The sequence below is a fragment of the Erpetoichthys calabaricus genome, chromosome 2, assembly GCF_900747795.2.
Source record: "Erpetoichthys calabaricus chromosome 2, fErpCal1.3, whole genome shotgun sequence".
NCBI lineage: Eukaryota > Metazoa > Chordata > Cladistia > Polypteriformes > Polypteridae > Erpetoichthys > Erpetoichthys calabaricus.
The window spans coordinates 168302149-168324878 of record NC_041395.2 but is presented as its reverse complement, the minus strand read 5'-3'; the positions used below and the strand labels follow the sequence as shown (position 1 = coordinate 168324878).

The 22730-nt window shown below is 38.2% G+C and overlaps 1 protein-coding gene across 1 annotated transcript in view; it reads right to left on the bottom strand.

Moving 5' to 3' along the window:
* LOC114669493 (butyrophilin subfamily 2 member A2-like) overlaps nt 1-10698 on the bottom strand; it is a 72024-nt gene extending 61326 nt beyond the window's left edge. Inside the window, exon 1 of the mRNA XM_028825722.2 lies at nt 10527-10698. The gene's annotated coding sequence lies outside the window, so the exon portion shown is untranslated. The remainder of the gene's footprint in view (nt 1-10526) is intronic.
* Between the last annotated feature and the right edge of the window lie 12032 nt (nt 10699-22730).

Sequence of the window (22730 nt, the reverse complement as noted above, 5' to 3'; positions counted from 1 at the left end):
TCTGCAACTTCTGCTCCAGCTTTCTCCTGTACTGCTCCTTCGCTGCCCTGAGCTGGACTCGGAGTTCCTTCTGCACGTGCTTGAGCTCATGCTGATCACCGCCTTTAAAAGCCCTTTTCTTCTGGTTCAAAAGGCCCTTGATGTCACTTGTAATCCATGGCTTGTTGTTAGCATAGCAGCGTACTGTTCTTACTGGAACTACAATGTCCATACAGAAGTTGATGTAGTCAGTAGTGCAGTCAACAACTTCCTCAATGTTCTCACTATGAGATCCCTGCAGGATATCCCAGTCTGTAGTTCCAAAACATTCTCTCAGAGTATTCTCAGCCTCCGGGGTCCACTTCCTGAATGATCGTGTGGTTACAGGTAGGACTCTAACTTTTGGTTTATAGTGAGGCTGAAGCAGAACCAGGTTATGATCTGCTTTCCCAAGCGCAGGCAGCGGGGTGGCGCTGTATGCGTCTTTAACGTTTGCATACAGTAAATCAATAGTCTTATTTCCCCGGGTGTTACAGTCCACATACTGGGAGAAGGCAGGTAATGTTTTGAAATGTTTTTTGTTATAGCAGTTATCTCTTATTTCTTGCACTCCATATCATTCTGGAACGTCCGATAATTTTAAAACTGCTGTTCAGGATTTATGTTTATAGACTAAGACAGCTTAGTGTTTAACAGTGTTGTACTAACAAAACTGCTTAACAAACTACAGCATTTGGGACTTAGTGCCACCTAGTACAATTAAATTTTGGACTTCTTAATGAAAAGGCCTCAGCTTTGCAGACTGCCGGCATCACATCCTTCATGCCGACCTTCAAAACATACCACTCCACAATGTAGTGTGCTGAGCTTCCAATATGAATGTGTGTCCAGAAACAGCGGCAAGTCCATCATTAAATGTGATAATGACACCATCATCCTAGGCCTGATCACCAATAATGATGACGTTGACTTGCACATTCTACAGTGCCAGGAGAAGAATTTTAACTTTAATGTAGTGCTGGGCGGTATGACCAAAATTCTATATCACGGCATTTTTCAAAATTATACTGGTTTCACGGTATTGGAAGGTATTTTTTTCCCATGCATGAGTGGATGTTAACAACATTTTCCATTGCAATTACTGGCTAAGAATAACCTATTCCACTGTCATGAGAATTGTACATTGTACAAAAAAACATTTTAATGTGCACACAAGTATTAATACAGGTTTGCATGGCCCCATAAAGTGATAGTTTTCAAGGGGGTGGCACTAATGAAGAGAAGGAATCACATTGCATGACAGATGCAGTCAAAATATAGATGTTTTGCCAATGTTTGCAAACAAATTAAACTAAAAGTTTGACGACATATTTTCAACCATCCAAAGAGGCATTTAGCTTAATCATTTAGAAATATCCAGAGGTGCTTGTCAAAAGTTGTACTGCACTGAACATGTCTTAGAAAAGGAATAAATAGTAAATACTTTTTGTAAACCAACTACACTTTGTTAATGTTAACAATCTCTGTCCACTGACACGTTAAAGTGACTTTTTAAACAACTTTACCATCATTAAACAGCATAATATATAAACTAATAAATAATAACAATAAAATAAATAATAGTGCAACTTCAGTAATAATACTATTACTTCAAGACTTCAAGCCCAGGTGCATTACACAGTATTCACCAAATAAAAATAAAATAAAACATCGCCAACGTGGTGATGACATCTTTACCAACTGAACCATCATTTAGGCAAATTGCATTAATATGGACCTTGCTTCAAGCTAAGTTATATACATAAATAATAAAACTGCAACTTGCATTTATAATGCTATTTGTAGTATAGCCCTACGGAATCGTATTAGGGCCACGGTGAAGGAAAAAAAAATACGGACACAGGGACGAAAAAAAAACAACTATATGTCGAGAAAAAAGTCGACATGTTGACTTTATTCTCAACATTTTCACTTTAATCTTGACGCTTATGTCGAGATTAAAGTCGACATTTCTACTTTATTCTCAAAGTTTATTTTATAATTAAAGTAGAATGTCGTAAACTAAACTTCATCCTAAAATCAATGTTTAATTTACTAGATTTTCTCAAACCCCGTCATAAGTTAATGTAGCACATTAAATGCTTTGTGTTGTGTTCCCCGACCTAGTTGTTAATCACTGTGCGCTTGAACTGACTTCCTCCGCACTAAGAGGAGGCGCCGGCAGTGATCACCACACAGAATACATACACTTCATGATATTCCTGCTCTCTAAAAATTTAGAATGCTAAGATATATACTTGATATCATTTTCAGGATGAAATGCATTAAAGCAGGTATTAAACATGCACAGTAGTGTCTCGGTAGTGCGGCTCCCTTGATTTAATTAGCAATCCATTTAATTATGCCATCCATTCAGGGTTGCGCCCATCCCAACAAGCATCATGTGCGAGGCAGGAGCAAATCCTGAACGTCAGCACATCGCAGGGTGAATACGAGCAAAACACACACTAGCAGGGTCAACATAGCATAACAAAACCCCACATCCTACATGACTTTGAAAGAAAACTGAAGCACGCCGAGTAAACCCATCAGAAAAACATGCAAATTCAAGGCAGGGTACACCCAAGACCCCCTTGCTGTGAGGCAGCAGTGCAACCTCCACGCCACCGTGCCCCCACATGATTAATACATGCTTTAATGCATTTCATCATGAAAATTATATCAAGTACTTATCTTAGCATTCTAAATGTTCAGGGAGAAGGAATGTCATGAAGTTAATGTATTCTGTGCAATGATCGCTGCCGGTGCCTCCTCAGTACAAGAAGAAGTCAGTTTAAAAAGCATGTACCGATTAACATGACTAGGGGAATACTTAACACAAAGCATTTCATGTGCTACATAACTTATGACGTGGTTTGAGAAAATCTAGTAAAATATTCATTTTACGATGGTTTAGTTTATGATGTTCTACTTTAATGACAAATTACGAGAATAAAGTCAACATGTCGACTTTAACCTTGACATAAACAGCGAGAATCAAGTACAAATGTCAAGAATAAAGTCAACATGTTGTCACACTATTACACAGCATCCAGGTACATTACACTGTATTGAAAAAAATAAAACAAGTACAACTTGGCTTGCAGTATTATACAGTAGTATAGAAACAGTATTTACAGATTTAAACCAGGCAACGGACGTGACTTCTTTTTTTCGGCAAAAGTTCTTCTACTGTATGTCATCATGTTCAACTTTATCGTCTGCTACAGCTTCAGTTTCGGAATGTTCTTCAGTGTTCTTCTTAGCATTTTTTAGCACGCCCGGCTGTCATCTCGGAGCGCCCGGCTAATTTAGTTGAGCGCCCGGCTGTCATCTCGCATAACATTGTGAGATGACAGCCGCAGATCTAATGATCTGCAGAGATGGCAAGGGACGAGCGGACAGGTGGACAAATATTTTAGAAGTAGGATCGCAAGTTGCGAGGGGAGAGGTGCGGGATGGGATGTTGCGATAACTCAGTGCTAAAGCTAATAGCGGGGACGAGGCAGAACAGAGTTCACAAGCAAAGAGTATGGGAAGGTGGGCTTTCGAGAGGGAGGTGTACACGGTAATAGCGGGGGTAGAGCAGTATAATTAAATTAGCAAAAAGTATGGAGAGGTGGGCAGGCAAGAGAAGGCTGTACATGCTAATAGCGGGAGCGGAGCGGCACTTCACAAGCGAAGAGGATGTGGAGGTGGGCGGGTGAGAGGAGGACTGATAAAATAAAAAAAAGACTTGTGGAACCAGCCAGTCTGATATCAGAAAAAGGGCGTCAGGAAGTGACGTCTCTGTTCTCAGTGTCAGTGCAGTCTGTGTAGTGTTGCTAAGCTTATGTCGAGAATAAAGTTGACATTTCCACTTTATTCTCGCCGTTTATCTCGAGATTAAAGTCGACATGTTGACTTTATTCTCGTAGTTTGTCATTAAAGTAGAACATCATAAACTAAACTTCATCTTAAAATGAATATTTAATTTACTAGATTTTCTCAAACCCCATCATAAATAATGTAGCGCATGAAATGCTTTGTGTTATCGTGTGGTGATTGGTTATGTGGAGAAAGAAAAAGGAAGGATAGGAATTGGGGTTTTGGTACGTCAGATAGAGACAGTACGCATGCAATAAAGAAAGCCCGCTCAGAAGAACATCCATTGAATTCTGTGTTCATGTCTCTGACCACCAGATCACAAACCCCACATTTACACAATTTTTAAGTTAAATCAGTGCGATACCCATTCATACATACAGTTTTTGGAGACTCGTCACACCTGCCATAAAGTTCTCTAAACTGAACGTACACCTGGGGACCCCTTACTGCGAGGGAGCAGCTCTACCGCCACACTACTGTGCATGTTTAATACCTGCTTTAATGCATTTCATCATGAAAATGATATCAAGTATGTATCTTAGCATTGTAAATGTTCAGAGAGCAGGAATATCATGAAGTGAATGTATTCTGTGCGGTGATCCCTCCCAGTGCCTCCTCAGTGCAAGAGGAAGACCGTTTAAGAAGCGCGTAGTGATTAACAACTCGGTCGGGGAATACTTAACACAAAGCATTTAATGCACAACACTACTTTATGACAGGGTTTGAGAAAATCTAGTAAATTAAACCTTGATTTTAAGATGAAGTTTAGTTTACGACATTCTACTTTAATGACAAAATAAACTATGAGAATAAAGTGTCGACTTTAATCTCGACATAAACGGCGAGAATAAAGTGGAAATGCTGGGAATAAAGTCAACATGTCAACTTTATTCTCGACATATAGTTTTTCAATGTGCCCATATTTTTTTTTCTTCACCGCGGCCCTAATACGCTTCAGTAGTTGTGTTAAACTGACCCATCTGCCATTCCTTTTTTGTTCATATCTTGCCCTGCCGTAGTGCAAGGGTGCATTGAATATCCAACAGGCTCTCACTTTCCCACTCAAAAGTCTTATTCATAGGTACTTTTAATTTTTTCCAAACGTTTTACCAACATGAGCAAAAAAAGTGTTCAGAAAACAACACTGCTCAGTTATTTCAGAAAAGAGACACCACAAACTAATGAAGGTGCAGTGTCAACTCCTCATGTGGCAATTTCAGACAAAGACATTGCAGAAGCTGGTCCATCATGGAAATCTCTTCAGCACATACTCTGCCAATTGATAAACCTAAGCAGTGCTTATCCAGCATAAACAAACAATGGTTTAAAGATTCTGATTGGCTAATGGTCAAAGAAAATGGTATGTGATGCTCATTGTGCATGAAATATTCCACCAAACACCCCCAAGGAGGGAGTTACCTTGGGTAAATGTGCCATGCACAAGAATTCGAAAAGAAAGCTTGCTGGACCATGAAAAAAGTAAAATGCACATTGAGTCTTCTGCCGACCTTTTAGGAAAGTCTGTGCTAGAGCAAACTGGAATCAGTCTAATTGAAAGATTTGTATCTGTGTTAAATAACTTACAGAGAGATGCCCTTGTGGGAGCTTTAACATTCATGTATTGGTTGGCAAAAAATAAGTTGCCACATACAACGTTGTTTGAAAAGCTTTTGGAACACTGTAAAGAAATGGGTTGTTCCTTTTCTAGGAAGAAGAGAAAATATTTAACTGAAGACACCTTCTGCATATACAAGTTGGCTTTGAAGAATATTTTAAAATTTTTTTCATTGTTTTCACTTTTCTTCCCGACAGCGACAATACTTGTGCCTCTGGGTTTATGTCACAAAACTTGTTATTTACAATTTTTGTTAGGGTTGCAGGATCCTGAATTGGATACATCTTAAATTTAATAAAAAATATTCTGGCACAAGTGTCAAACCTTAAAAAAGGAAGTCATATTGAGCACTGGAAAATAATTAATAATAATTAACTAATAAAAATAGTGCACATTTAATTTTCCCCACCACCAAATTTCCCCGTCCTGCCCCACCCAACTGGAAAAAATTTCTGGGGATAACACTGTTCTTTGTCCATTTTCACCATGCCTATTTAGCGGTGTAGCAGTGAAAAAGGTCCCCCCTTAAACAGTTTCCCGCTGCGCCACGTTCCGAACGTTGTTTAGGCAATTTAAACCGGTGTTGCGGTATAAGAAAAATCCATATCATAATAAAAATAAAAAACGGTTTTCGGTACGAACAGGTATACTGACCAGCACTACTTTAATGTCAAGAAAATCAAGGACCCAGTCATTGATTTCAGAAAGTGGATTAACACTGAAATTTATATTAGAGGGGATGCTCTGGAAATAGTGAGCAGCCTCAGTTTTCTTGGAGTAACCATCACTGATGAATTCAAGTGGGATCGCTACTGGGTAACAGTAAGTACCTCCCTCGTGCATACCTCTAGATACCTGTGACTAACCCTTAACGATCAAAGAACAATACAACCCAGCCTATCAGCAAATATGGAAATTTGAATGCATAATGAAACTTATTTACTTCATTTAATGATTGTAGAAAAATTACATATAAATTACTGTATAAACAAAGAACTTACAAATTGGCACTAGGCTGTCCAGGTGTAAACACGCATATGTATAAAGCACTTGATATGTATAAAGCATCTGAAATAATACTACAGGAGACACGTAAATGCAAAGCACTGAAAGAGATCAAAATAACAACTTGCCTTGCATGGTGCTCCTTTGGTATTTGTTCAGTTTGTTCAGGATTGTCTGTGACCAAGTTATTCACAGTGATCGAACTTCACACATGTGATTCAGTCTGACAATGCATTTGGAATAATTACTGCTTTGAACACATGCTGCCAAAAGGATGTAATTTTGCGTAAGCATGTTCATATTACTGAGCTCTCAGGTTCCATCTGCTGGTGAAAAGTGTGCAAAAACAGTGAGAGAACAGAAAAAAGCTTGTGTCTTTCAAGCTGTCAGCGTGGCACTATGGGCACACTAAATGTTAATGCAACTTACCAGTCAGTTGGCACTGTACAAGGGTGATCCTCTGTATACAGACCATTTTAAGCAAGTCCACAACTTTACTACACAACTGACATTTGGGCTCCGACTGGACCAACTAACACACTGGACTCCCTCCCTTTTCTATACTATTCTTTTCTGAATATTTTCCTCTACAATGTGCATTTCTATATTCTGCCCAGAACTACACTTTTCACTGAAATGACGCAAACTCATTGCATGATCCTACTAACACCACTTTTGACAGCTGATGTTGTGGTCTTTGGGTGATTAACTGTGCTGGCTTTCCACCAGAAATACTTTTCAGAGCTAATGCTAGAATGTTCTTCATCGGCCTCACCTGTTCATAATAAACTTTTCAACACATTTTTGGAAGAATGAACATTTCTTCCAGTAAAATGTATGCCTTCTTAAATGTTCTTTTTTGTAAGAAATGCCCAGCAAAATGTGTCAGACTTGTCAAAAATGTGAAAAGTTTGTAATATGCATGGATTGGCAAGTCATTGCAAAACATTAATGCATCTCTTTTATATTTCCTGTTGGTTTCTGCATGATGATCCTGATCAGCTTCTTTCTTGCTCAGTTATTTTTCTGCTTTGTATTCACCACATTTAATTAACTCTTCAGTATTCTCTGATGGTATGAAATGATTTCCAAAGTCTTTCATATTAACCTCTACACCTGTGCCATCCAATAAGAATATCCTGTACATTGAGAATTGTCAATTGATGGCCAATGCAGCCCATGTACAAGTTTGTACTTTAAAATTTGGCATTAAATTATCTTCTATTTTTCTTTTTGTACCAAACGATGTCCTTTGAAACACACTAGTTTATTATAGCACTGAGAAAATGACCAGAGTCCGGATGTAAACCAAATACTAAGCTTTTAATAAGAGTTGGCAAGTCTTCAAAATGTGATAATTTGATTTTCCACTTTTGCAACACATTCCACGGGGTTCCAAAGTTCATTTTAATGTACAACAAATGGTCATATAACTGGATCCTACAAGAATGTCTTTATTAGATTTATAATCAATGTGTGAATTACAATTAAACCAGCTGAAATACCCAGCGCTGCAGGGAGGAAATTAAAGTGTTTTTTTTTTTAATTGTTTGAGAATGATAAGAAAAAAAAAACCACAACTTTAAAAATAAAAATAAATTTAAAATAAATTAACAAACAATGAAGACTCACTAATGTGCTTGTCTTGCGGTCTTCTATGTACAGTGCATCCGGAAACTATTCACAGCGCATCACTTTCTCCACATTTTGTTATGTTACAGCCTTATTCCAAAATGGATTAAATTAGTTTTTTTTCTCAGAATTCTACACACAACACCCCATAATGACAACGTGAAAAAAGTTTACTTGAGGTTTTTGCAAATTTATTAAAAATTAAAAAACTGAGAAATAACATGTACATAAGTATTCACAGCCTTTGCTCAATACTTTGTCGATGCACCTTTGGCAGCAATTACAGCCACAAGTCTTTTTGAATATGATGCCACAAGCTTGGCACACCTATCCTTGGCCAGTTTCGCCCATTCCTCTTTGCAGCACCTCTCAAGCTCCATCAGGTTGGATGGGAAGCGTCGGTGCACAGCCATTTTAAGATCTCTCCAGAGATGTTCAATTGGATTCAAGTTTGGGCCACTCAAGGACATTCACAGAGTTGTCCTGAAGCCATTCCTTTGATATCTTGGCTGTGTGCTTAGGGTCGTTGTCCTGATGAAAGATGAACCGTCGCCTCAGTCTGAGGTCAAGAGCGCTCTGGAGCAGGCTTTCATCCAGGATGTCTCTGTACATTGCAGCAGTCATCTTTCCCTTTATCCTGACTAGTCTCCCAGTTCCTGCCACTGAAAAAAATCCCCACAGCATGATGCTGCCACCACCATGCTTCACTGTAGGGATGGTATTGGCCTGGTGATGAGCGGTGCCTGGTTTCCTCCAAACGTGACGCCTGGCATTCACACCAAAGAGTTCAATCTTTGTCTCATCAGACCAGAGAATTTTCTTTCTCATGGTCTGAGAGCCCTTCAGGTGCCTTTTGGCAAACTCCAGGCGGGCTGCCATGTGCCTTTTACTAAGGAGTGGCTTCCGTCTGGCCACCCTACCATATAGGCCTGATTGGTGGATTGCTTTAGAGATGGTTGTCCTTCTGGAATGTTCTCCTTTCTCCACAGAGGACCAATGGAGCTCTGACACAGTGACCATCGGGTTCTTGGTCACCTCCCTGAATAAGGCCCTTCTCCCCCGATCGCTCAGTTTAGATGGACGGCCAGCTCTAGGAAGAGTCCTGGTGGTTTCAAACTTCTTCCACTTACGGATGATGGAGGCCACTGTGCTCATTGGGACCTTCAAAGCAGCAGAAACTTTTCTGTAACCTTCCCCAGATTTGTGCCTCGAGACAATTCCTTTGACTTCATGTTGGTTTGTGCTCTGATATGAACTATCAACTGTGGGACCTTATATAGACAGGTGTGTGCCTTTCCAAATCATGTCCAATCAACTGAATTTACCACAGGTGGACTCCAATTAAGCTGCAGAAACATCTCAAGGATGATCAGGGGAAACAGGATGCACCTGAGCTCAATTTTGAGCTTCATGGCAAAGGCTGTGAATACTTATGTACATGTGTTTTCTCAATTTTTTTATTTTTAATAAATTTGCAAAAACCGCAAGTAAACTTTTTTCACGTTGTCATTATGGGGTATTATGTGTAGAATTCTGAGGGAAAAAATGAATTTAATCCATTTTGGAATAAGGCTGTAACATAACAAAATGTGGAAAAAGTGATGCGCTGTGAATACTTTCCCGATGCACTGTATGTTATCATCCAGTTGACGCTCGGAACCGGCCAACTGTAACATGTGTAGCAAGTTTCATGAAAATCACTCCAGCCGTTCGGAACTGATAAGATACATACATGTTTATCAAAGGCAGTTCTATGAATTTCTGGATGTTTATGTGTGGATTTAGCCAGCTCAACTCTGTTCATTTCAGAAATTTGTTGCCCTATGTAACAACCACAAGTCTGTTCACTTCGGGATTTTTTATGTAAATATAGCAACCACAAGTCTGTTTACTTTATCATCTGATATTTTCTGTATATATAGGAAAGTACTTACGTTTTCCTGTTTAATTTGAATTTCGCGGGCCAAGCGAAAAAAAATACACAAAAAAGTGTAAAAAAAGAGGTGCCACGAGCATGGCTTTTCCAACAAACTATGGACATATACAACCTTAAAGTCAATCCAAAAATGATGCAGTCTTGGTAAGCGACGACTAAAGGGTGAGAACTCGAGTTCGAAATTGTGTCTGTGTCATTGTGTTTTGAGCCCGTGTATGTCTAATGCAAGGAAACTAAAAGACGAGTGGTGTATTGGATCCACACCATAACTATGATTACGTCGCACATATGAATATCATCAGGACATCGCTGTTGTGATAAAAATAAAACTATACTTTTTTCTAATTATTATTTTTAAAATGTAACAGTTAAAAAAGGAAAATAACACTCGCGTCCGCTCAGCTGCTACATGTACTGCATGTCTTTCGGCGTATAAATGAACGCGGCACCTACCTGATCTGAAAACGTCGCTGTGCCAAGCCACGCTAAACACAAAGTGCAGACACCGGACACTAGCCATGTAAACATAGGTCAGTATAGTACTTCGTCGCCACCTGATGTGATTTAGAAGGTATAACTAACACAGGGATAAGAATTTGCTCTTAACGGATGTCTTCAGGCTGCAAAATGTGTCAAATGTCATATTTGAGAGGCGTGGCTTATTAGTCTTTAGACCAATCAGTAGGCCAGTGACGATTTAATGAGGGTGCGTTTCTAGGAAAGACAGATGAACAGACCAATGAAATGTGCTGATCAATAAGACAGACGGCAATTGGAGATGGGGATGGCTCGAGTCTCATGGACAGTCCTTCTTTTAAACCACATGCTTTGGTTAATTTTACGTATATTTGTGCGCCGGACAAGGTAAAATGTTACAGTAACGTGCATATTTGGTTTAAAATGACGGTACAATTATGTGTGACACATTTAAATGGCAAAAGTCATCCATTCATGTTTTTGCTTTGCTTCTGTGGTTTTCATTTGTAACGACCATTTAGTATGGACTGTTTTCAAATGTTAAGCCAAATCTGCATTTTACTTTGAAAGCTGTTTTCTTAATTACAGTTTCCTTCTGGATACAAAGAGGACGACTTTAAACACCAGTAAGAATATGGAGTCCTAACTCTGCAACTGATTTCAAATGGCCACCAGTTTATTTGGAGTCTACCATATTTGTAAAATAATATTGATGTTATGATAAATTTTCTGTTAAGGACTCAGTCCTGTAGCTTTTCTGGTAGACAGTTAATTTCAGCAGTTAATACTTGGTCTGGGAAGCCCTTGTCTCTTCTCCTAGTGGCTTCTATAGCAGTATACAAGTGATTCCCATACCCATGTGCATAATGAACTGTTCTCAGACCTCCTGAAAAAACCTCAAGAACTTGAAGCCTTTACCATTGCTCATGTGTGGTAATGACCAATACCCTTTTAGCTGGTAGATAACTGCCCAGCCACAACCTCTTCTGTTGCTGTACATTAACAATTTAAAGCAGTACTATGGTGACACAGATAGACTTCACACTGTACTTTCCATAAAAAAAAAAGAAAAATATTGTCAAATCTTTTAGTAGCTATATGTATTGCAGTACCCTGTGCATTGCAACACTTCTTTTTAATTCACTGCCATGACTTTACACTCTTCTTGGCTGGAGTGCTGTGGTTTCCTCTCAGGGACTCAGGGACTCATTCACCCTTGTGGTTAAATATTGATCACCATGGTTCCCTCTAGGTGACTCCTTTCCATTTTCACAGGATCTTAATCTTCACTATAACTTCTCAGCGGCATGTCGGCTGGATGCTGAATGCTAATCTATTTTCTGCCAATGAACTGCAGTGTTTGTCAGATAGAAATTGTATGGCTGGCTACCAGGTTGACTAGATGATGTCCACCACTGCAACATTTCAATGACCAGTTTCCTTTTGATTCAAAGCTGATTTCCTTATTCGTCTCAATATATCCCAAATCCTCCCTTCACTGTTCCTTGATGTGTGAATCTGGAACACACTAGCTTCCAAGAATACATATCAGGCATTGTCTTTTTACTTGAGTTCATTTTTTGTCTTTTTATTATTACTATATTCATCATGCCCAGGCTTTTCTGCTTTTTAGTTAGTAAAAAATCATCATTTTCTTTAAGTTTATTAATAAATGGTAATAGGAGGGAAATAAAACAACAAAACTAAAACTATTTTGCAAATAAAGAGGGATGAAACAGGGTATCCCCCTTACTCCATTTACTGTGAAAAACTGAAAAGTGCTGTTCTACTCTTTCATAAAGACAGAAATTGTCATCTTTTGTTTGTTCAGTGGGGGGGTTTCCTAATCATATCTGGAAGAGTTTGGGTTCATCAGCATTTTCACTAGGTCAGTAGTACATATTCATCTCACCTGCTATGATTTTGAGAATTTGCAGTTATATAATAGTTCTTGTTGTCTGTTTTTTTCATGCATGCGAATCTTAAAAGTAATTTATGTTGGCATGCCATATGAAGAGAGCAGTTTGGTGGTTATGACAAGAAGAATAGTTGTGCAGTGCTTTGCACATATCTAATATCTTCATGGTCTTTATGGTGTTGAGATATATGCGAATGTCAAGTGTAAAACACTTAATCAGTAACCTTGTATTTCAAACCCATTATTTCCACTCTAACTTGTAGTATACAGTGTGTAATCAAATATGTTACCTTCATTAAAGCTCAGATAAAAGCACTACCTGGTGGCAGTGCTATTTTTAACATCTATACGTTAATATCTGGAAATCTATTTTCTCTTCTAGATTCCTCTGGTTTTATATGAGGGAGCACAAATGAGTCATTTGGATTTGGAGAGCAATTAGACAGCTGTGCAGGCTATCCAAACCTCAAGTGATTGTGGAAATGCAGAATACAAAGTCACCAAGGTAAAAACTAAGACTTTTGTTTAATAATTTTTTAACTCATTTTGGATTTTCTTTTTAACTTGGCACTTCCATCTGCTACATTGGAAGCAATTCAAATCATAAGAAAATCTTAATAAAAAAGCTGCTGCTCCATAAATTGCAGGGTTTAGTTCTTGGCATGTTCACTGTTTGTGAGGCCATTCATTCCAGTATTCATATGGATTTCTCCTAGTACTCCAATTTTCTCTCTCAACTCAGTACCATGGGTTTGAGTGTGTCTGCAGTGTGCTAGTGTCTTATCCAGGAATGGGCTCTGCTTTTAATGTGATGCTGTAAGGATGAGCTATAACTTGTCACAACACTTTACATGAAGAATGTTGGTTCAGATAATATATGAGAATTCTAAAGTATCTATCTATCTATCTATCTATCTATCTATCTATCTATCTATCTATCTATCTATCTATCTATCTATCTATCTATCTATCTATCTATCTATCTATCTATCTATCTATCTATCTATCTATCTATCTAATGGATACCCATCTGGGACTGCAGATTTCTCATTCTGCATTGATGTGATAACATAACAGAAAGGCATTTCTATTTTATTAAAAATACTTTGAGAAAGACCCTGTTTTCCAATTATCAAATTTATGTGTATGATAGTTTCACATTTTAACATTCCTTTAATATATTGCAGCTTTCTTAGTGTTTTTCTTGCCTTTAATTTAAACTTACTTATGTAACTGAATTGCTTGCCAGTATCCTATTATCATTTTTTTTTGCATAGAGAGATTTTGCATATAAATGATCAAATCAGGGATATAAATAATTAATTCTGGTTTTGTTCCCTTCACTAAACTTTAAGTATTAGGGTGTTCTAGCTGATATTTCTAGGTAAACATTAGTTATATAACAATCAGTCTAATATTTTCAGTTTGTTAATGCTGACTATATCTGAGGAACCTAAAGATAAAAGCCTTCTACCTAAGACATTAATGCAATACTGAATAACACTATTCCAAAAAAAGAACAGAATACATTGTAAGCCAAATAAATACAGGCCAGTCCCATTGCTGAACAATGGCTTTGTTGAAAGCTGCAGCTAAAAATGAAACAGTTCTTCCATGTATATAATTTTAAAAGATCAAGAATATTTTTTAAGAAAGTAAATTCTATCAAATCAACAAGAATTTTTACCATAATATATTCACCTGTAACCATTGACTTGCTCTGAGGCCTTTCAAACTTTTGATACAGAAAGTACCGGTAAGCCTTTGGGTTAGGAACATATTTTATACACATGGACTAAACTATAATGTTATAGTTCAGAAACATCTATTATTCATGTGAGTAATATAAGTTCTGATTATTTTGCTTTTGATTGAGAAACTAAGTAGGGCTGATCTTTATTGATAATGGTATTTAGTATTGTGGTGAATCTGTCACTATTTGTATTATTAAACAATCATATATTCAAGGAATCATAAGGCATGTGTTTCATGAAGATGATATGGTACTCTATATAATTGACTCATATTTATTCCCATTATCATCTTCTTCTTCTTCTTTTAGCTGCTCCCGTTAGGGGTTGCCACAGCGGATCATCGTCTTCCATATCTTTCTGTCCTCTGCATCTTGCTCTGTTACACCCGTCACCTGCATGTCCTCTCTCACCACATCCATAAACCTTCACTTAGGTCTTCCTCTTTTTCTCTTCTCTGGTAGCTCTATCCTTAGCATCCTTCTCCTCTGCACATGTCCAAACCAACGTAATCTTGCCTCTCTGACTTTGTCTCCCAACCTTCCAACTTGAGCTGACCCTCTAAGGTACTCATTTCTAATCCTATCCATCCTCGTCACACCCAGTGCAAATCTTAGCATCTTTAACTCTGCTACCTCCAGCTCTGTCTCCTGCTTTCTTGTCAGTGCTACCATCTCCAACCCATATAACATAGCTGGTCTCACTACCGTCCTGTAGACCTTCCCTTTCACTCTTGCTGATACCCGTCTGTCACAAATTACTCCTGACACTCTTCTCCACCCATTCCACCCTGCCTGCACTCTCTTTTTCACCTCTCTTCCACAATCCCCATTACTCTGTACTGTTGATCCCAAGTATTTAAACTCATACACCTTCGCCAACTCTACTCCCTGCATACTCACCATTCCACTGACCTCCCTCTCATTTACACACATGTATTCTGTCTTGTTCCTACTGACCTTCATTCCTCTCCTCTCTAGAGCATATCTCCACCTCTCCAGGTACTCCTCAACCTCCTCCCTACTATCGTTACAGATCACAATGTCATCAGCAAACACCATAATCCACGGGGACTCCTGTGTAATCTTGTCTGTCAACCTGTCCATCACCATTGCAAATAAGAAAGGGCTCAGAGCTGATCCCTGATGTAATCCCACCTCCACGTTGAATGCATCTATCACACCTACCGCAGACCTCACCACTGTCACACTTCCCTCGTGCATATTCTGTACAACTCTTACGTACTTCTCTGCCACTTCCGACTTCCTCACACAATACCACAGCTCCACTCGAGGCACCCTGTCATATGCTTTCTCCAGGTCCATAAAGATGCAATGCAACTCCTTCTGGCCTTCTCTAAACTTCTCTATCAACATCCTCAGAGCAAACATTGCATCTGTGGTGCTCTTTCTTGGCATGAAACCATACTGCTGCTCACTAATCATCACCTCACTTCTTAGCCTAGCTTCCACTACTCTTTCCCATAACTTCATGCTGTGGCTCATCAATTTTATTCCCCTGTAGTTACTGCAATCCTGCACATCCCCCTTATTCTTAAATATCGGCACCAGTACACTTCTTCTCCACTCCTCAGGCATCCTCTCACTTTCCAAGATTCCATTAAACAATCTGGTTAAAAACTCCACTGCCATCTCTCCTAAACACCTCCATGCTTCCATTGGTATATCATCTGGACCTGATTCACTATCTCCACATTATCCAACTTCTTCTCTTTCTCGTTCTCTTCATTCATCAGCCTCTCAAAATACTCTTTCCATCTGCTCAACACACTCTCCTCGCTTGTGAGTACGTTTCCATCTTTATCCTTTATCACCCTAACCTGATGAACATCTTTCCCAGCTCGGTCCCTCTGTCTAGCCAATCGGTACAGGTCCTTTTCTCCCTCCTTAGTGTCCAACCTCTCATACAACTCATCATATGCCTTTTCCTTAGCCTTCACCACCTCTCTCTTCACCTTGTGCCTTATCTCCTTGTACTCTTGTTTGCTTTCTGCATCTCTGACTATCCCATTTCTTCTTTGCCATCCTCTTCCTCTGTATACTCTCCTGTATTTTCTCCTTCCACCACCAGGTTTCCTTTTCCTCCTTCCTCTTTCCAGATGTCACGCCAAGCACCCTTGTTGCTGTCACCCTTACTACATCTGCTGTAGTTTCCCAGCTGTCTGGTAACTCTTCACTGCCACCCAGTGCCTGTCTCACCTCCTCCCTAAACTCAACCTTGCAGTCTTCCTTTTTCAACTTCCACCATTTGATCCTTGGCTCTGCCCTCACTCTCTTCCTCTTCTTGATCTCCAGTGTCATTCTACAGACCACCATCCTATGTTGCTTAGCTACACTTTCCCCTGCCACCACTTTGCAGTCTTCAATCTCCTTTAGATCAGCTCTTCTGCATAGGATGTAATCTGCCTGTGTGCATCTTCCTCCACTCTTGTATGTAACCCTATGTTCCTCCCTCTTCATAAAATACGTATTCACCACAGCCATGTCCATCCTTTTGGCAAAATCCACTATCCTCTGACCTTCTTCATTCCTCTCCTTGACACCATACCTACCCATCACCTCCTTATCTCCACTGTTCCCTTCACCAACATGCCCATTCAAATCCGCTCCAATCACCACTTTCTGTCCCTTGGGAACACTGTTCATCACTTCATCCAACGCACTCCAAAAACTTCATTCTCACCCACTGCACACCCAACTTGCGGTGCATATGCCCTAACAACATTCATCATCACACCTCCAATTTCCAGCTTCATAATCATTACTCTGCCCGACACTCTTTTCACCTCCAAAACACTCTTGACATACTGTTCCCTCAGAATAACTCCTACCCCATTTCTCCTCCCATCCACACCATGATAGAACAATTTGAATCCACCTCCGATCCACCTGGCCTTACTCCCCTTCCATTTAGACTCTTGCATGCACAATATATCAACCTTCCTTCTATCCATCATATCTGCTAACTCTCTCCCCTTACTAGTCATACTGCCAACATTCAAAGTTCCTACCCTCAGCTCCACTTTCTTTACCTTCCTCCTCTCCTCCTGCCTCCGGACACGTCTCCCCCCTCTTCTTCTCCTTCTTCTTCTTTGGCCAACAGTAGCCCAGTTTTCGCCAGCACTCTGTTGGCTAACAGTACTGGTGGCGGTCGGTGTTAACCCAGGGCTCGACCGATCTGGTATGGAAATTTGTATTGTTGTCTGCATATTGATTTGGCAAAATTTTACACCGGATGCCCTTCCTGACGTAACCCTCCCCATTTATCCAGGCTTGGGACCGGCACGAAGAATCCCCTGTGCATCCCCTGTGGCTGTTTATTCCCATTATCAAGTGTATTAATTATATTGAGGAATGCATTGGAATTTTGGTTAACATTAACTTGAATAAGAGTATCATTTCTCAGACAATATTCCTGCATTTCAGTCCCAGTTTGATTATTTAACTCTCTCTCATAGCAGTATTGATATCTTGGAATACCAATTACAAAAACTGCAACTATTAGAATATACTTTTTGCAATCTGATGTAAAATGTCCTTTAGATATTCATTGATTGCTATTCTTCATCTTGCTTTAGCTAAGAATTTGATATCCTTAGAATTAAAACTCTCCAAAAGTTTCTACATGATGTTTTTTATATAAATTAATCCTTCTTCAAAAAAATCAGTTTTAGCTAGCGGGGGTATTGGAGGGGGCATAGCGGTACTTCATTTCTAACCATAAACCTTTGTTTCTATTTATGTGTATTTTAAGATTTTGGAGGGAAGCTGGAAAGAATGAAATTACTCTGACTTGCTGAACTATAGAAAAGAAATAATGTTCCAATTCTTTTTTATATTCCAATTATTGTTATATTTCAGCCATTCCTGAATTAATAGTATACATGCATCTTTTGAACATTTAATCTTGCAGCAATACACCTCTTCTATTATATGAAAGTCAAAAATGTTGTTTAAAGTTGCCTGCTAGGCTTGCCTAATCTTCCTTAATGAGAAACCATACTATCTTGTAAAAGTGAAAATGCATGTAGTATTTTGTTTCCTCTTTCAAGTAATTCAAATAGATTCAGCCACTGATAAGACATACTGTGCTCACAATGCTGCTCACACCTATCTTGATAATAGTAATCTAAACTTTCCTCCGGTCAAGACCTTTACTGCAAAGATGCTTTTAAGAACTCATGTTGCTCAGTCATATATTTTGAGACCATTATTCACTCAGTTCATAGGTTCAGAAAATATTGGAGCCATTCTTCCAATACTTAACCCTTATCTACTTGCAGCAGTATTCAGAGTACTGCCTGATACAGTAGATCTGTAATATGTAATGAAATATCTATTGTGATATGTGAGATATCTTATAGTATATGCTCATCACCGTATCCTAACCTATTAGAATGATTCCTTAGCCATGCACTGTAACACAGCAGGAAAAGAATATTTTACTGTGTACAGAATTAGAAAAATCAAATTTTCCACCTGAGGAATTGTCTAAAGCTGCTTTAGAATTTGACAAGAATTTATTAATCTTGTACTTAAGTAAGTGTACTTGGCCCATATTAACTTTTTTTGATACTGCTGTTTGAGCAGCAATTAATGTGAAAGATGGTATTAATTATTGTATGCTCAGTTGCTCTGTTACATATCCATTTTAAGTAATATTATAAATTAAATAGATGAGAAAAAAGAATATCATGTGAGAATAATCTCCCCATCTATTTTCTGATCTGCTTAATCCATTTTAAGATGTCATCAGGACAAAGACCTACTTGAAAACACAAAGCCAAAGTCAATTTGCAAAGATGTGCAAATTATGTTGGTTAGGTACTGTATTCTGGCCCTGTTTTGTATTCCAGAGTTTGTTTCTATTTTTTGCCCAGAGCTACTGAAATAACCGGTGGCTCCAAAATGAACCTGTAATTATTGTAATAAACATGTTCATGTTTTAGAATGGTGGATTTCTTATAGACTTAAAAATGAAGTAAGCCATACCATCCTTATGAAACAAACACTAAATATTTAACATTGGGTAGCACAGTGGTACTGTGGTTAGCACTGCTGCTTTATAGTTCCAGAGTTGTCGAACCTACTTGTTCTCCATGTGTCTGCATGGGGCTGGCATTTATAACAGCTTGCTCCCATAAATGGACCCATATGTGTGAGTATATTGTGTGGATTAGTAGGCTCTGCAATGGGCTAACACGTTACCAATCGCTACTGGAAAAGGTACAGGCTATCTGTGACCTGAATTGGATAAGTGAGTCAGAGGTTAATGGATGTTAAAAAGTTTATTGGCCATATGTTCTGCTACTATAATTTTTAAGTATTAAAATATCTTTTTTAGTCTTTCACTGAGGCAAAAGAGTAACTAATTGTGTGTTTAATTAAGATTTATGTCATGTTTAAAGCAAGAATTAAGCTCTTCAGACATACTTACATGGATTTTGAAATCAAGGTCACAAACTCCTGTTTCAAGGCTGAAATTAATGTATAAGCGGTTGAAATTATGATAACCTACAGCTTAAAAAAACTTGCATGCACATTCACCAGAATTTCCTCATGTCTATTGGCATTGAATAAATGTGTTAATCTACGTATTCATAGTTTTAGATTTTGTGGGGAAATATGGAGCACATGAATCACAAACAGCATCTATTCAGTGTCTGATTGTAGAGCAAACCAAAACATTCTGATGCCGTTTACCAAAAAAAAGTTTAGTTTAACTACATTGATGCAAATGTAAAGATTTTATTTAATGTTTTATTTTTTATTTAAAATTACTGTGATAGGATGGGAAAAGCACAACCAGCCAGGCATGGCATTTTTTTTATGGAAACTTGCTCCTTCTTTTAGTTTTCTCCCAACAAATAAGATACTAGTTTGGTTTTGGTGGGTTTTTCTTTTTCTTTTGATCCTTATATTGTTTTGCTATAATTATGTATTTTAATAGTTATTGATAATTTTCCAACTTATTAGTTCTGTGAGAATCGGTATGTTTCAGGCCTCCCATGCATTATTGAAGGCTGGAGGAGAGGGACTTTTAAATTCTTGATCTTGGCCTTGTATGGGGGTGAGGGAAGGGAAGAGAAACAGACAGCAAACTATATTAATTTTGTTATGCCGATACTGTCATTTTGAGACTTTATATATTAGACATGTTATTAGTGGCAGGGTTAAACATGAAACTTTCATTGAAAGAGAAAATTTTAAAAATCAATTAAGAATGAGCTTCAAAATACAAAAAGTATAATATTGATCATTTATCACATTTTGTAAATTAGATTGTTAAAAGTCTTAGTTTTGAATCTTGACTAAAATGATATAAATTTTGTCATTGACAGAATCCAGTCTGACAAGATCATAGATGTTTGAAATGGTTCTCACACCATTCTAAGAAAAGCTTTTGCTAACCTCTCAGACAGTTTTGGGTTTAAAGTTTCTCTCAATCCTTTTATAGCATTATCTGGAGTAACGCTAAATGGAATATTATTCTACAAAAAAAAATATTTTCATGTGCAGAGTGAACATGCTATTTTCAAACCTGATTAATCCATGTGAGGGATGTAGAGAGCCAGGGCCTATTCTAGTATCATTGGGGGCAAGGCAGAAAACAACCCTGGGTAGGGCACTAGTCCTTCACAGATTCCATTCTGTCTCACACACGCTCATACACACATACACCGACACTCAGACAAATTTGAAAATAGCCAGATAATTTATCCAACATGCTGCATTGAATGCTTAGCAAAACCTAAGTACCTTGAGTAAAAGCTATACAGACATAGGAAGAACATGCAAGCTCCACTTAAACAACAACAAGGCACAAGATTCAAACCTAGAATGCAGAATCCATGAAGCTAAGGCATAAACCACCATGCTACCATGACAGTGTTGGTCTACTTTAATCAAATGGAAGAGTGTCATAACTCACTTTCTATAACTCAATGGAGTATTGATATTTTTATTATATGAAACTAAAAAAACAACACATTTTCTTTATGAGGAATGGTAAATAGGCTCTTTAAAAAAAAATATTTAAAATAAGCCTGTAATTCTTTTGCGAAAGTCACCTTGAAACACAGTAAATAAAAAAGCGCATAGGAGGTGAGAAAGGTGCCTTGAAAATAATGACAGATTCTAAGAAGCAGGCTTTAGGAGAACATGGTCAAGAGATGGAGTGCCAATTGAGAGATTCAGACACATGAGAGGAAAGGTGCTTAAGGTATATGTAGGGCTAAAGACATCAAATATTTTAAAATTATTCTTTTACCTGTTTTCTACAGGTAGTTTTGCTAGTAATAATAATAATAAGACATACATAATATTTCTTGCTTCATCCAATATTTTAATCTCAAATTATTTCGTTGTGTTAATGAAACAAATAACTTAAACAAATGATCTGCCTCTGCTGTCTGGCCTCTGCTTTATAATTTACTAGCTGCGTGTGGTCTTTGGGATAAAAACCCGAAGATTGCCTTGTAGTTTTACTATACTCGTGAACTTGGAGAGGTGTCAGCTAACTCTTAAGAACTGCCCAGCTCAGAGGACGTGGACCCACCTGTGTTTGCTGCCCCAGTGGCTTTTGTAAGAAGACACTGGAAATACCATATTTTAGCCGTGTCACTGGCATATGAGTACTATTAATCTTTGTCTCATGAAAATACCTCCAGACAGACAATGTGTTTAGTAAAAATTTTAAGCTTTGCCCTCTCTTGCTGAGGAGTTTCACTTACACGTTGTTGAGTTGTGGTGTTTGCTTAGTTTCGACATTGTGTCTCTTCATCTGTGTCATTAGCATGACGTTGTTACGCAGTGGTCTTTGCTATACACAGATCTTTCGTAGTGAGAAGTGAGGTGCATGCATGCACTATCTAGTGGTTGTGGCTGAGCATGAGCAAAGCAGACTGCTCCATACGTTTATGGGTCTTTCGTTTATATGTCTAATTTATATTCTGACTTTGCTTTCTTAATGAGCTTTATGAAAATATTCACTACAGTCATACCTTTTTATTAAAAGTATGTTGATTAAATCCCTACACTTGTTTTGGCTTGATTTATTTAACAGTCTTAGCATTTCAAGTTTTTAAATGCTTTCTGATTTCTTTACTAGCAGCTAGTTAACAATGAGATTCTGATAACAAGGTGTCCAATAGTGCAACTGCTGCCAATAGTGCAGATTTGCTGTTTATTTTTTGCTATGTCTTTATCTAAGACAATTCATTCATTCTGAACCTTTTCATTTAGCTTAGGATTGTGGGATCTTTATCTAAGGCCATCCATACTTCTTTTTTGTAACCTGTTTGTCCAGTTTTGCTTAATAGAGATCCAATGCCTGTTTTGGCAGGATTAGATGCAAGATAAGGACTAACCCTATATTCATGAATTGTATAATAATATTGACACCATACACCTTTGTGCAGTACTTTACAGTGCATACAGGATTATAGTTCAGGATCAAACTGGAAAACTCAGCATATCAGAAATATACCAA